General features: G+C 42.7%; 1 protein-coding gene across 2 annotated transcripts in view; it reads right to left on the bottom strand.

The window, feature by feature from the left end:
- The window catches only part of ITPR2 (inositol 1,4,5-trisphosphate receptor type 2), a 236,073-nt gene that overhangs the window by 208,106 nt on the left and 13,438 nt on the right, over nucleotides 1-14,529 (bottom strand). The gene's annotated exons all lie outside the window — the stretch shown is intronic.

Raw genomic sequence — 14,529 nt, forward strand, 5'->3', positions numbered from 1 at the left:
GCCACAGATCCAAAAGCTTCCACATTTCTCCAGTGTAATACAAAAAACACCTTAGAAACTCTGATATTCAGTTATTAAGCACAAGCAAAAAAGTCTTCATTTTCCTTCCAGAGAGAGGATTTCTTAGACAGCACTAAATTATGGTCTGTGTTTCAGATCCCACTGCATTTAAATCCAGTTAAAACCCCTTTTGTCACACCACATACATTGATGTTCCATGTAAAATTTATGTTTTCCTTCATCAGGCCCATTAACCTAAATCAGAAACAATTTGTTTCTCTGCAGCTGTCAGATTTTCTTCTTTACCATTTCCCATCTTTTTCCTCAGAGGAGGCATGTGGAATTAACATTCAGCTCTGATCAAATCTCCCAAAACCACATTTTCCTGCCCTGAAATTAATAAGCTTTTCTTTAATCCACAGCAGAAAATCTAGCTGACAAATCTAACTTACTTCTTGCAATATTTTAGAAGTTAAATAAACAATAAAATTTAAAATATGAATTGTTAGACTTATCTCAGAACTTCCTAGACATAAATTCAGCTTCCTTACAGGAAGCATCCTGTAAATAATTTGCCCATTTCAAACAATTATTCAGGAAAATCATGCTTAAGGACACACTACTGCCCTGCCACTTCACAGCAACATTCATAGCAGTATTTTTGTTGGAAATTTCCAGGAAAAGCACGAATTTGCTTCAGCCAAGTTACTTAATAGATATATTTAGCTTTCACTCAAGCTGGTGAAGGCTTTGCCTCAACCCATGAGCACAGTGAGGGCAATCCCTCAGCCTATGAATTTTCTACCTCTAGCAAGATGACAAAGTGTCCACCATGGCTGCAGCTTCCAGGAGCAAAAATGACAAAGAATTTTGGAATTCAGCAGCTCCCTTCTCATAACAGACCTAGATGCAAACACAGGGTGTCACTGAGGAAGGGGAATTGAAGAAGCAGCTTCAGGATCGAGCAAGGGGCCTTAGGGGGAGTTGTGTACTTCATAGTCTAAGTTAGACCAGGCTTAACAAGAACAGGGTGAGGTTTGGAAAGCAGGACTCAGGAAGAGTCTTGCAGGCATCCTGCACTCTTCCATGTTCTAATAGGCCAAAGCTTCCTATAAACAGCACCTAAAACCTGGAGTCACAGAAAGCTGACTGGAAAGGACTACCTTAACAGAAGCTTTGCCAAAGGATCTTAATGCCAAGGCCCTCTCAACAAAATCCCTCAAAGGTTTTTAAGGAGGAACTCACAAGGTTTGACCTTAAGCACTGTCAGGATGGAGGCACATTGAAAAGCCAACCATAATTCACAGGGAACCTCCTGGGTTCCTTGGTGGCAACTTGTGCACCCTCGTGACAACCACAACTGTGGGTGAAAGGCAAAACTTTCACCATGGCATGTAGCAAAAGCCAGGTAGAAAACAAGATGTTGGTGCTGAGCAAAACAAATGAGATCCTTGCAGAGAATAGACATTCAACAATTAATATCAAGCACTTGCCATTGAGCATTCTCTAAAGGCATAAAGATAACGACCATAAATGAGTTGGGCAGCATTCAGAAACCAAGGACATCAGAGAAGACAAAGGAAAGAGGAACTGGTGCTGCTCCCATCCTATGGACACAAAATCAGAGCACAGAAAGGTTGATTGACATGCAGAAGGGCAGGGGCATGACAGAGCAGGCACATCACCTTGTGAGCCCTTGCTCAGCACCTCAGCTCTCACACCTTTGTTTCTTACAACACAGGACAAAAATCTGAGGAAAGTATTGCTTTGTTTATTTAGCAGTTATTAAATTAACAATTCAATCCCCAGCATTTCCACATAAAGCCATTCATCCTGTATTCCAGCTGCATGACCTTCAGGGAGTCCAACAGCTCCTTGTTTACTCTGGAGCTGCTTGTTACAGCACCGAAGGGAGAGCTGAGCTGCAGGTTACACATGATGCAAGACTTCTGTGGAGGGCAACAGAAGAGGCTCTTCAAACACAGACCACTTCCTCTGATACACAATTCAAAATATTCAAATCCCACTTTTACAGCGAGCCAAAAGCAGCTGCTGGTTTGTTAGTGACACCTGCGAGGTGGCTGCGTTAAACAAGCAGCAATTCAAGACCTTTGTAACCTGCTAACAAATCCATTTGAGATGTGTGAAACCAAACAACAGGCTTGGCTGCAAAAGGTCCTGGGCACCTGCAGTGACTGTCAGACTACACCACAGCAGGTTTTAAGATCACTTGCTTGTAGGTTTGAATAGGAGGCCAAAGTGCACCAAACCAGGTTTTTCAGATAAAGGCAGAATTTATTGTATTATATTTATTGTATTATACCATAAAATGTGCAAGCTATGCAAACACTGATCCAAATTATGGTGCCAGTATTCAAGCCACTTAACCACAGTAATATCAGAGAAGCTTTAACAAACTTCAGGGGGTTTAATTCCTCAGCTGGACTGCAGACAATACTGCTTTGTGCTCTCTGCTGTCATTCAGCACCTGGCACATACAACACAGTTGCATTTCAGTTTTTTCATACACTGGCAGCACATAAATGACAAAAGAGATCCTTGCACATGTATGAAATGATCTCTAGCTGAGCTAGGCCTCCCCTGAACACAATAAATACCTGGGGTTTGCACAATCCCTCCAAGTAACTGCTGTAATTAAGCTGTAGTGCCTAAGATAAATCATCAGGGAAGTCAAGACAGTAATTACACCCCTGGACTTTACGCACGGCCCTTTGTATTCACTAATTGCAGAATTAGGGGCTGAAAGCAACAACTCCTGGGACTGCTTGTCACAAATGCCCAGTTCTTCTCCCACTGAAGCCAGTGGAAGTTTTTCCACTCACTGCAGGGCAAGCAAGAGCAGGAACTCCTCATCATAGTGCCACAGGCAGCAGCCTCACAGACCAGCAGGTGTTTAAGCCATTAAGGCCTCACAGTGTACAGAAGTGTACACAGCTACAGTGTACAAAGGCTCATTAAACAAGAATTGGAGCTTCCTAAAGCAATGCCTAGGAGATAAGGTGTGCCTCTTCACAGAGGCAGCGGGGGAAAGTAAAGGCAGTGTCAACTCTCCACTATCCTCACAGAATCACAGGATGGGTCAGGGTGGAAGGAGCCACAGTGGGGCAGCTGGTCCCAGCTCCCTGTTCCAGCACAGGGCACAGGATTGTGCCCAGACAGCTCTGGAATATCCCCAGTGATGACAGTCCACACCCTCTCTGGACAATCTGTTCAGTGCTCAGTCATTGCACAGGACAGAAGTTCTGCTCCATGTCAAGTGGTCAAAGCATGAACCTGTAGAGCTCTGCACCTCTCTTCCTCTCCTTTCATTCTCCCTCATCATCTGGAATGAATCTGGAATCATGGTGGAATTGAAGCTGTCCCTTCCCCGGGAGGAGCAGGACTGAGCAGCAGCAGTATAACTGATAAGCAAGGTATGTTGGCAGAAAAGTCTAATGGTGTCTGGGTTCATAGATAGGAATCATACATGCTGCATAACTTTTTGTGTCCTGCAAGCTCCCCTGATTACCTAACACAGGCTAAAAGTAAATACACCAAAGGTTTCTAGGAACTTGCAGATGTAGTGCAAGAGTCAAGGAATAGTTGCACAGCTGTAATCCTAGAAGGACTGTTTCCAGTGATAAGTTATTTTAGATTTACTACTGTGATACAGTTGCACTCTGAAAGAATAAAAAACAATGTAAGTAAACAATAGGAAAGGAATTATGGTGGGTTTCATGTATTTTAGGTCATTTTCATAACATAAGATGCTTTTTAGCTTGTCAAATAAAGCATCCACATAATATATCTTAGCTTTGTGCCTTGAATTTCAAAAATACCATCCTGAAATGTATTTTGTCTCTTCCTACAAACAGAGATTTCCACCCAGTAATCATAGCCAGTACTATTAAGTACAACAATACCTGAATAAACACATGAGCACACAGACTCTCCCATACATGGAACTGCATGTGTGTGTGTAACTTGTTAAAAAATACAAGACCCAGATGTCTATTACACACTCAGTACTATTTACACATCTATGGAGTATTTGTCCTCAAAAAGCTGAATAATCTAAACTAGAGGCAATGTCTTTTTGAGCAGCACAAGGCCTGGGCAGCAGCAGGAAGAGGGGCAAACTTGGGGACAGGCATCAGCAAGAGAAGCTGGATATCTTAACTTCCAGTGGAGCCCAGCAACATATTTGATCACAAAGAATGCTGAGGTTCCATCCCAAAACCACTAACCTCGACATCCCCTCATGAACCAGGGAGCAGCTCCCAAAGCCTCCCTTGCTTTGCTCCTCAGATAGCCCTTCACACAACCTCCTCCACAGAAATGTTCCTCCTGCCAGCCAGGACACTTCTTTCCTCCCAAAGCCTCTCCTGTGCTCCACACATCCCAGCAACCACTCTGGAAGAGAGGTGCAAGTCATACCACCGAGAAACCAACCAATAACAAACAATAGGTGATTAAAATTTTGCTGCCCTGGAAATCAAACATCAAATACCTAAGTGCCAAAACAATCAGATCCACCCAGTTCTTCTCCAAGTCCACCCACTTTTCATTTCACTGAGCCTCTTATCAGGCATCTAGGTCAGCCCACTTCTTGTGTGCTTCAAGCAGTCTCCTGCCAAAAATCTGCAGTCATCCTACCTCACCCTTCCCAAAATGTGAGTTCATACTCCTTTCTGACTACCAGTCCCACTTCAAATGATTTATAGCTCTATGATTTAGCTACCCTGTGTAAAATATGTCCTTTTTCCTGTCTCTTTCCAAAGCCAGATTTGTCACCATCATCTTTTCACGTGTTTTAGGGTCACCTACATTAATCCCAGCTCGCAGAGAAAATAAAAAGGCTCTTCCTTCACTCATAGCAGGGCTCCTAAACCTCTGTACCATTTAGGAAGATTCCATGCTAAAAAGCCCTTTTGACAAATGGGAGGACAGCAGAATACAACATTTAAAGAACTTCATACCAGTGATGTGCAGCAGCACAGAAACAAAAAAGTCTGGCTCCTGCCTGCCTCAAACCTTAGGAACTTTATACTTTCCTTTCTGGAAGTTTACCTTCTGGAAAAGAACAAATTTTAATTGCCAAAAACCAAAGAACAGGCTGAAAGGAGCTGTTTAATAAATAAATAAATACTGTTACGCTGGGAAAGCTAAATTCTATGCACCTAAAACATTCCAAACTCCTCAAGGTGTCTAAGCAGACAAAATTCACCATGAACAATCTTCAGTGTGAAACAAGGATGTGAGTGTATTTTATCCCAGCAACAGAGTGTGGGAACACTCAGGCATTCCCACCATCCCAAAAAATGCTGTGGGTCTCTTTGAATTGTATTATCAAATGGTGTGGAGACACCAGGGCAGAAAGCACAATCCCAAGCACATCCTGGGAAACAAAAACACCACCATACAAGCAGGCATCTCCACATTTGCACTAATAGCTGCACAAATAATTAGCCCTAAAGTTTTCCCCTTATCTGATAGAGCATTCACATATTCTTGTAACTGTACCTGCAGGCTTGCATGTCAAGGGGGGGAGTAAAAGCAGAAGTTTTTCTGCTCAATTAAGTAATCCAGCTATAAATCCTGAATGTCATTTTGTTATTCTATTGTATTGTGTTATATCCAACCATGCTTTTAGCTTGCAAAAGCTTCTGTTCAGTAGAATTTGTTTATCCCTTTTTATAGCTGTATTTACATTTAAAACATTGTGCAATTTCAATTAAATTATAAGAACAGAGCTAAAATAAATTATTACAAAGAAATAAAATGTTATTTGGAGGTTACAGAGGAGAGGAGAAAGCATGGTTCTTAGATTTTAATCTCAGTTTTGCAACTTTCTTGGCCTACATAATAGGTAAGCCATTAATGCACCAAGAAATGGCACAGAGCTTTGCTTGGACATAATTTTTGCCAAGCCAATCAACATTTGCACAGTATTTCAAGATCCTCAAATCAATACAACATACATCAAGCCATTTTTAGTGGTGCCAAGCACACCTATTTTCTGCAGTCAAAAGGGGATTGGGAATTGGTCACAGTCCCCAAGGCTGACAGAGCTGAAGTGTTTGGACAATGCTCTCAAGCACAGGGTGTGATTCTTGAGGCTGTGCTGTGCAAGGCCAGGAGCTGGACTCAATGATCCTTGTGGGTCCTTCCAGCTCAGGATATTCTGTGATTCCATGGGGAATTGGCAATGGGAGAGGTGTGCCAGCCTACCCACCCAGCTCCCTCCCCAGGCACACCCAGTCCTGCTGTACTCCTCTACAACACTGGTGCCCTGCTCCCAGGCAGGTTTTGGCTTCAGTCTGTCTCAGTGCTTTTGATAAACAAATTACATTCCCATAAACCCAAGGAAATGGTTGATTTCTTCCTTTGTTTCTTTTCTATTTTTTTTTAATGTGAAAAGTTAGAGTCTATCATACAAGGATGTTGCGACAGCCTAAAGGCATTTAACTGGAAAACACTGCCACAGGCAAACCCTCTTTTGGATTAAATTTGTATTGAAGCTAAAAAATTTGAAATTATAAAATCAGTATTAGGAAAGCTTTCTGAAGGCTTTCTTCAGTGGCTTGCAGAACACAGACCCACTAATAATGCACATCACTTGGAGGACTGAACAATTTTTCCATTACTAACACTTTCCTTTTAGGTGAAATGTTGGCTGCCTTTGAATGGACAACATTTCCACTGATGTCTCTGAGGCCAGGATTTCACCTCCATCATCCCAGCTTCCCAGAAATGCACTGAGGGATGAAGTTTAAAGAAGCAGAAGTGTCAGCACCTCACACTGGGGGTCATTCATCCAAGATTTAATTACGATCTAACCTCTGCAGCCTTTCCACTTAATCCAGCTAACTATATATGGAATGCAAACACTGCAACAAGTCCAGGATTTGGCACAAACTTAGAAGTAAATCAGAAAATCAAGATTACACACATTACTTTAACCCTGCTTGCTCACAGGTAACAGGTCTGCAACTCAGCTCTCTCAATGTAAAAAAGCACAGATAAAGTAGAATTATTAGATATATCAACCTAACACACCTTAGAAACACCGACACTGGGACCACTGCAAACTAAAAATGAGGGTGTCAGAGGCAATCCTGCATCTTTATGTGGATTTTAGGCATGTAGCTCACTAGCCAGTCCCTATCAGACTAAGCAGTTTCAATTTTCATGGTACACAATGACTTCAGAAAAGAGATCCCAGTAACAGCTTCACTGCTCCCAAAACCAAGCAGAACTCCTTGCAGAGTTACCTATTCAGCCAGACAGCAAAGCTAAGCCAGCAGCATAAGGAAAATAATCCAAATCAAAAGAAATTCTATGTTTAGTTTACAACAGAAGAATTTGAGGGTTTTTCTCAGCTTTGCACATATTTGTGAATGGCCACTTGAAAGGACTGCTTTGAAGAACTATGTGCTAATAAAATGAGTCAGAAAGGCTGGATTGTTCACTGTTAACAGCATTTAATGAAAATGGAGAGATTTACCCAGAAAAATACTGTTGAGAAATGCCAATATCTGTCCAGTGATCAAAAAGTGACTTCATCCCCATAATGAAGGCAGTCACACCTACTCATCAAAATGGCAACACTTACTGTAGAAAGGAAGCATAAGCAAAGGAAGAAAATTAGGAAACTTTGCTGAAATAGCACAATGTAAAAATATTGTTGTTTAAGCAGACAAACCAGCCTCATATGCTGCTGCAAGGCCTCTAATGAACCTCAGCATCTGGAATGACAACATATATATATATAGGTAAACACATGCATACAAAAGATATACATACACAAATATACATGAAAAAATATCAATCCTGCAAACACAGGCTGGAATGTAAATCCTGGAAAACGATCCAAGTTCTTTCTCCATTTTGTAACACAAACAGCAAAAATCCAGCAGGCCAACCCATGTCCCACTATGTGAAAATGTGAGTGGAAAACATTGCTCAACCAAAATGTTGACATTTTACACATTCAGCAGTGCTTATTTTACATAGGAGAGGCAAACTTTACATGCCTTATATTTTTTTGCTTAAGTAAAAAAAAAACATTTTTTCAGACTATGCAGATAACAGAACCCTCCATGTTACAAACTCTGTTATATGTCAGGACACCAAATGAAGAGGTGTCCTGAGGCCAACAATGGAGATAAGTCCCAGGCTATTGTGAACACATGTAATTCCACAGAAATTAGTCAAAGAGCCCTTTTCTGCAGCAACTCAGCACCTGACCCATCACTTTCCATATCCTTCCTTCAGTGCACCTTCCTTCAGCAGCCCCAGAAGCTGTTTTCAAGGCCAAGCACACTCACACAGCACATCCTGATCTCCCTCAGCCCCTTTCCATGAGATGTGCAATGTCCTGGCACTGGGTGCAAACCTGGGCTTTGCAGCAGGAACATGAACCTTTCCTGACCATCCCCTTGCCAAGACAGTGCTCTGGAATCACAGTGCAGCTTGGTTTTGCCTTCAGATAAAAGGAGACAGCTCTCAGGATGAACAGCATAACCACCAAAAAACTTGTAGCCAGCTTGCAATCCAGCTCCCAAAATGCTGCTGCTGGTTTCAGCCTTTACTTCTGCCCCTGGGAATGATGACTTTGGCTGGCAGGAATTCCCTGAACGAGGTCTGCTCACCCTTTGATGTGTTCAACTCTCACTGGTGGCAATGAGAATTGTGCACAGGAGATATCTCCACATCAACATGTGCTCCAATTCTCTCAACAAAGGACTGTATGATTTTTATTTTCACTTTGCAACAACCAATGTTTACAGATTTTTGCAGCTGGGCTAGGTATTTTTGCATATTCTCTTTGCTCTTCTTCAGCAGCAAGTTAAAAAAAAAACTTGCCAAACAAAAACCAGCTGAGAAATCAGAGTGACTTTATTTACTTGTTTTAAAACCAAGACAAGCCAGTTTCCTACGGGGAGAGATCATGTGGGGAGCTGTTCCAGATTGTCTCAGCTGCTTTCCCAGTTGCTGGGAGCAGCTCTGGGAGCCCTTTGCCACACCTACCCTCGACCTGTACACACTCGCTCGAGAGAGTCCCACGGAGCAGCACAGAGCAGAAACCTGAAGAGGAAATGCTGGGGAATGCTCTGACCACAGAGGAAGGAGCTGGGAAGTAGGAGGGTCACCAAACAGCAGCCACAGGCAGGGTGGCAAAATAGTCATTTCTGTGCAAGTGGGCAGGTGTGAAGTTAAAGGTGGAAAAGGAGCACATTCTACTTGTGGGAACTTTCCATAGCCATCATTTTAAAGCAGGAAAATTATGTAACAAGCAGGTTCACACCTCAAAACTGTTTCAGACCTTTCTCAAACCGACCACCAGGCAGGCTGGCATCTCCCACAAGGAGGCTACACTCACAACAGCCAACCTCACACAGCCAAGGACTTTCCCAGGCTCTGAGGCACAGAAAACCCCACATCTGCTCAGCAGAGCTCAGCATTCTAACCAGGGGGGCTGCACACTCCAGAAGGAGCTTCCAGGACCTCTCCAGCCCTGCACAGGGTCTGGGGACAGCATTAGTGGCAAAAATCACTCCAGGAAACATTTACAGCAGTACAGGTTATTGCATCCAGCACCCCAGAGCACACAAGAGCAGGTGTTTATTTATTAATACAGTTTTTTTTTTTTTGGTCCACCTGAGCTCTCAGCAATGACTGCTGAGCACCAAGGAGCTCTGACTCTGGCTGTGCTGTCACCTGTCAGTCAGATAACCTCCTAAGGTTTGTCTTAACAACAAGCTCTGTTACAAAGAAATGAGTTTGGCCTTTTACCTTCAGGCCCTCCAGTTTGGCAGCATTCTTTTCAGCTGAAGGAAATGCTTCCAGGTCTCTTCACACAGCTTATCCTGACACCTTAACAGAGGAAAAACGCCTGCAAATAATCACTTTATACTGGGAAAACTGGAGTCTTTTATCACTTACATACATTTACTGAGAATTAACTGGCAGAGAAACAAAGAAATCAGGTTTTCTAGAAATGCCTGCACTTGGTGATACGATAAGTGGAACAATGACATCCACTTCATTTTTCCTTTTGAAGTGCAATCCTGCTGTACACACATCCACTTATCAACACTCATGCTACAGATCCCACAGAATCCATGGGTTTTAAAGATTCAGACTGTGGTTTACCTGGGGAAAAGGAGCATGGTTCCTCCTTCTGGATCAGTCTCAAACACAATCCGGGCACACACAACACAAAAGTATATGCCAAAGCATGTGCCAAAGTATATGTCTCAGAAAGGAAAGGTAAAGCAGCTCCAGGGTTACACCTAACCCCTGCTGCAAAAGCTCTTCAAGTCAAAGCAGTCAGCTCTAGAAGAAGTGTGATGCTATCACAAATTTTATTCCAAACCATGCAATCTTTGGTATTTTTCCTATTGGTCTCCTTCCTGATGCTGCATTTAAAGATATTAAAACCCCCTCTATTTTCACTGGAAAGGAAAAGAGTGTGTGCTCCTTGCTGTCACCAGTGGCCTGAAAAATGTGAAAAATGGCCTCCAGCTCTGAGAGCTCAAAAACCATAAGACCAAGAGAACAGATGCATGCTGACTACTTTTTTAAAATCTCACCATTTTTCAAACCCCTCTCTTTTGTTTCTGGGGGATCTGACTCATAATTTTCAGAAGCAAACAGGAAGCACGGCAGACATCTCCAAGTATTTCCTCTCTCCACCCTTACACCCACCCCTCTTGTCTTTTACATAATTTCTGGAGACTTTATTATTCCTTTTGCTATATTAGCAATGAAATAGCACTTCCCTACACCAGCTCCAGTGGTGCCAAGGAGCAAGAGACCCTCCTTTGTCCAAGGGAGAGATGTCCTTCATCCCATCGACAGGACAAAGCTTTCCCTGCCTGAGGAAGGCAGGCCTTGGGGCCTGGCAGGAGCCAGCTGTGGGGAATTCAGTCCCACTCCCCACAGCAGAGTGGGACCTGGAGCAGAGAAACAGGATGAAGAAGTGTTAGAAGGTAATGTGCCGGGAAAGCCTTTTTACCTCGCTCAGTTTATTACAGCGCTTCCTTTCATTGTATACATGGGAAAAAAATAACATTTCCCCTTCTCCACTCACCGGCAGGACCTGTCAGAGTGCTGGGCAAGCAGCTGCTTGGCAGGCTGGGCAGGAGGCATGGCAGAGGGACAGCCTTGGGATCAGCTCCTCTGATCAGAGCAGAGTCCTGGCTGCAGCAAACGGGGTTTTAGCTTGTCCTGCAAGAAGTTCTTGATGCCCTTAAGCAGCAGGGGGGTGGGAAGGGCAGAATTCAAGGTGGGAAAGGCACAGGGCTCCAAGGCACAAGTGAGTGGGACAGAAACACTGTGAGGAATGACAATGTGAAGAAAAGAAATTACCTGGTTTGAAGAAGATCATGCAGCTCCCAAAAGGAACTGGAGCAAGGTCAGAATGTGATGGGTGATGGATATGTAGCCACCATTCCTTACTCCTGCATGTCCAACTCTCAACCAGGATGGTGGGGACCATGCAGAAATGCAATGGAAAGCCCCCCGTTTCCCTTTTTAGAGATGTCAGCTCTCTCTGACCAGAGTAGACAAAGTGGGATACATTTCAGCAGCTCTTCTCAGGAGGAAGGCAATCTGCTTTTCAGGGTGCTTTGTGTATTCCATCTCTTTGTGTCAGTGCAAGGTCTTAAATGCAACTACAGACAAGCCTGAGAACCCGAGGTTTATTTTCATGACTCCCCACAGAGACTTTGTAGCAGCAACCACTACTGCACACTCTCCCTGCAAAGGGAGCCTAGACACAAAAACAAGCATACCAAAGCTCACATCTAGTTTCAAGTTAAACTAATTGGTACAAACAACCCCCATTTAAAAAGTTCTAATCTAACATGGTGCAATAATATTTAGCACAGTAAAACTGTTCTAACCTTTTCCTTATCACTCCACAAAGCTCTCGGACACATTATCACAAGAGCTTAACCTGCTGCCTGGCACATTAAGATTAAAAACCTGCCCACTGCCTCAGCTACTATTCCCTATTCACTTGTGCATAGTAAATAATACTCCACAGCTATAAGCTGATCGAAAAAGATAGCAGAGCACCCCACCCAAAAATCAGCTCCGTTTTTATCACCTCCCCAGATTTTATTACCTAATCAAAAAGCCAATCGCCTATCGCTGTGGTGCAGCTTTGCATACGGTTACACAGTTCCTTCTCCAAGTCAAACAGCACCACATTGTCTGGGATAATCTCATCCACTCACATAAACAATTAGTCTGCTATATTTTGATTAACACTTCCGTTTAAGAGGACATTGAGACGCTTCAGCCTGAGTGGCAGAAGGTCTGGGCTCCTGCTAAAACAGACACGCTCTTCCCAAGCTTCCTCCCTGACTGGAAATCCCAGCTGCCAGCCTTGCCCCAAGCACCTCTCTGGAGCACAATTCTCCACTATTTTCTGATTTGACAGATGGAGATAAAACAGCATACCTGACACTCCTTTGGGTTACAAGACCCATAGATCACAGCATTCAATAAAAGAACTAAGCTGACCCAAAGGCAGGCAAGGGCAAAAGTAAACATTAATCTGGGTCATTCATTTCACATTACAACCTTTCAGAGCCCGAGGGTCTCCAAGCAACAGTCAACCCCGTTAGCACAAATCATCTACTAAATTGCTTAAGTATATGAGCTCATATTGCTTAGAGAGGGCTGAGAAACACTCACATAAACTGTTTTGATGGGGAGCAGTAATGTGAAGCCGCTGATAAAAAACAGCTTGCAGAGCAAGTGTACATCCACAGCCTCGGTGGTTTGAAAAACTATTCACCAAGGCACAAGACACAGTCATCTTGATACCACTTTACTCACATATAAATTCTTCCATTGGTACAGTGCCCTAAATAAAACACCAGAAGTTAACTGCTCTCTTATGATTCGTTAAAATAGAAACAAATATTAGTTAAACCTAAATATTCACATATTTCTTAGAAAAACTCAAGCAGAGACTAGGATTTATTTCACTGCATGTATATGCTGCTTGCTACTCTGGTTACTTAAAAGGACTACAAATTATTCCTGCACCTCACAATGTGCTGTTCATCTGGCTGGACTGCAGCTTTGTGTCAGCAAGTATGTGAGCTGGAAGTGAGCTTGAACCTTTGTTCTTTCTTTTTTCTAACCTTTAATCTGAAAAGGTTTTAGAACATGTTTTTTGTTTATTTTTACCTTTCAAGTTTAATTTTTGTCATAGGAAAAGAGCACCAAAAATAACTATTTGTTTGTGTTTAAAGTTCTGTGTTTACACAACAGAAAAGCTTGTCTCTAACTTGTCATCCTGAAATTAGAAAAAAGTATCACAGCACTTAACTCACCAAAGTTCTGCTAAGTTCCTGCCAACTAGCTTTGAAGAGATCCTGTCATAGCTGTAGAGCAGACTTTCAATGGCATCTAAATCAGATATTCTGCTGACTTAGTCTGGCAACACAGTGCCCAGAAAACAGCTGACCAGTAAGTGCTCAGTTCTCTATCTGCAAGGGATGGCACAAATATCCAACTTCCCCTCCTCTCAGCACACTGTAGCCAAGGTGGAAGAAGTAAAATGAGACTTCACAGCATCCCCTGTAACCCCACCTAGGCAAGACCCATTTGAAAGCAGCTGATGCCACATTAGGGTTAATATTAATCAGAAATTCAGACACACAGAATTTCCAGGTGCCAGTTTAAGGTGGGAATAGAAGTCTCCAAAGAGAAATTCCCTCATCCCCAGACTGGGACCAAACCATGTGGAAAGAGCTACCAATATTCACAATGCACAGGAAAATCCTCTTCTCTCTCCTCTTTAACTAGATTAAATAGCCCACACCTTATTGCATTCACATTAATTCAGTCCCATTCTATATGGAGAAGGACTGAGAACTCACAGTAGGTATTCAAGGTCCACCCTACAAAACAGATCCATATTTCTTTCGGCTGCAAAAGACAGAGAGAAAAAAAACTGCACTAGTTTTTTAACAGAAAAAATGAGTGCCTTCACCAATCCATAGAAAACAAGTACTCAGACTGGATCCCTCCAGCTACCAGTACATGAAAACAACCAAAATTCAGCCAAAACACAGAAATTCCAAAGCTCCTTCAATGGGTAACATCATCAACCAATACAGATACCCACAGCCAAGGTGGAAAGACCACTCTGACAGTATTTGAAGATACTTGAAGACATTTCATCACTCTGGCATGCCTGTGAGTATCTTCATTATCCTCAGAAGACTGAAGTGATTGAAAAGAAGAGCTGACAAGATATTTTCAGTTCTTTCAGGCTAAAGGGATAAAACTCCTTTAGTTCTTCTATGACCTCTGCTAAACTGAGATAATAGATGAAAAGGAGCTAGTGAAAAAAAATACTTTCTTTCACCTCAGCTTGCTGGAAATCTTTATGCTTGATCTGGACATGAACTTGGTCTTCTTAGTCTTGCACTTGTCACTACAAGGGTGGACTATTTTAACACATATTTCAACTACATAGGAGAAGGAGGCACAAAGAGT

This window comes from Oenanthe melanoleuca, chromosome 1A (genome assembly GCF_029582105.1).
Source record: "Oenanthe melanoleuca isolate GR-GAL-2019-014 chromosome 1A, OMel1.0, whole genome shotgun sequence".
Lineage (NCBI taxonomy): Eukaryota > Metazoa > Chordata > Aves > Passeriformes > Muscicapidae > Oenanthe > Oenanthe melanoleuca.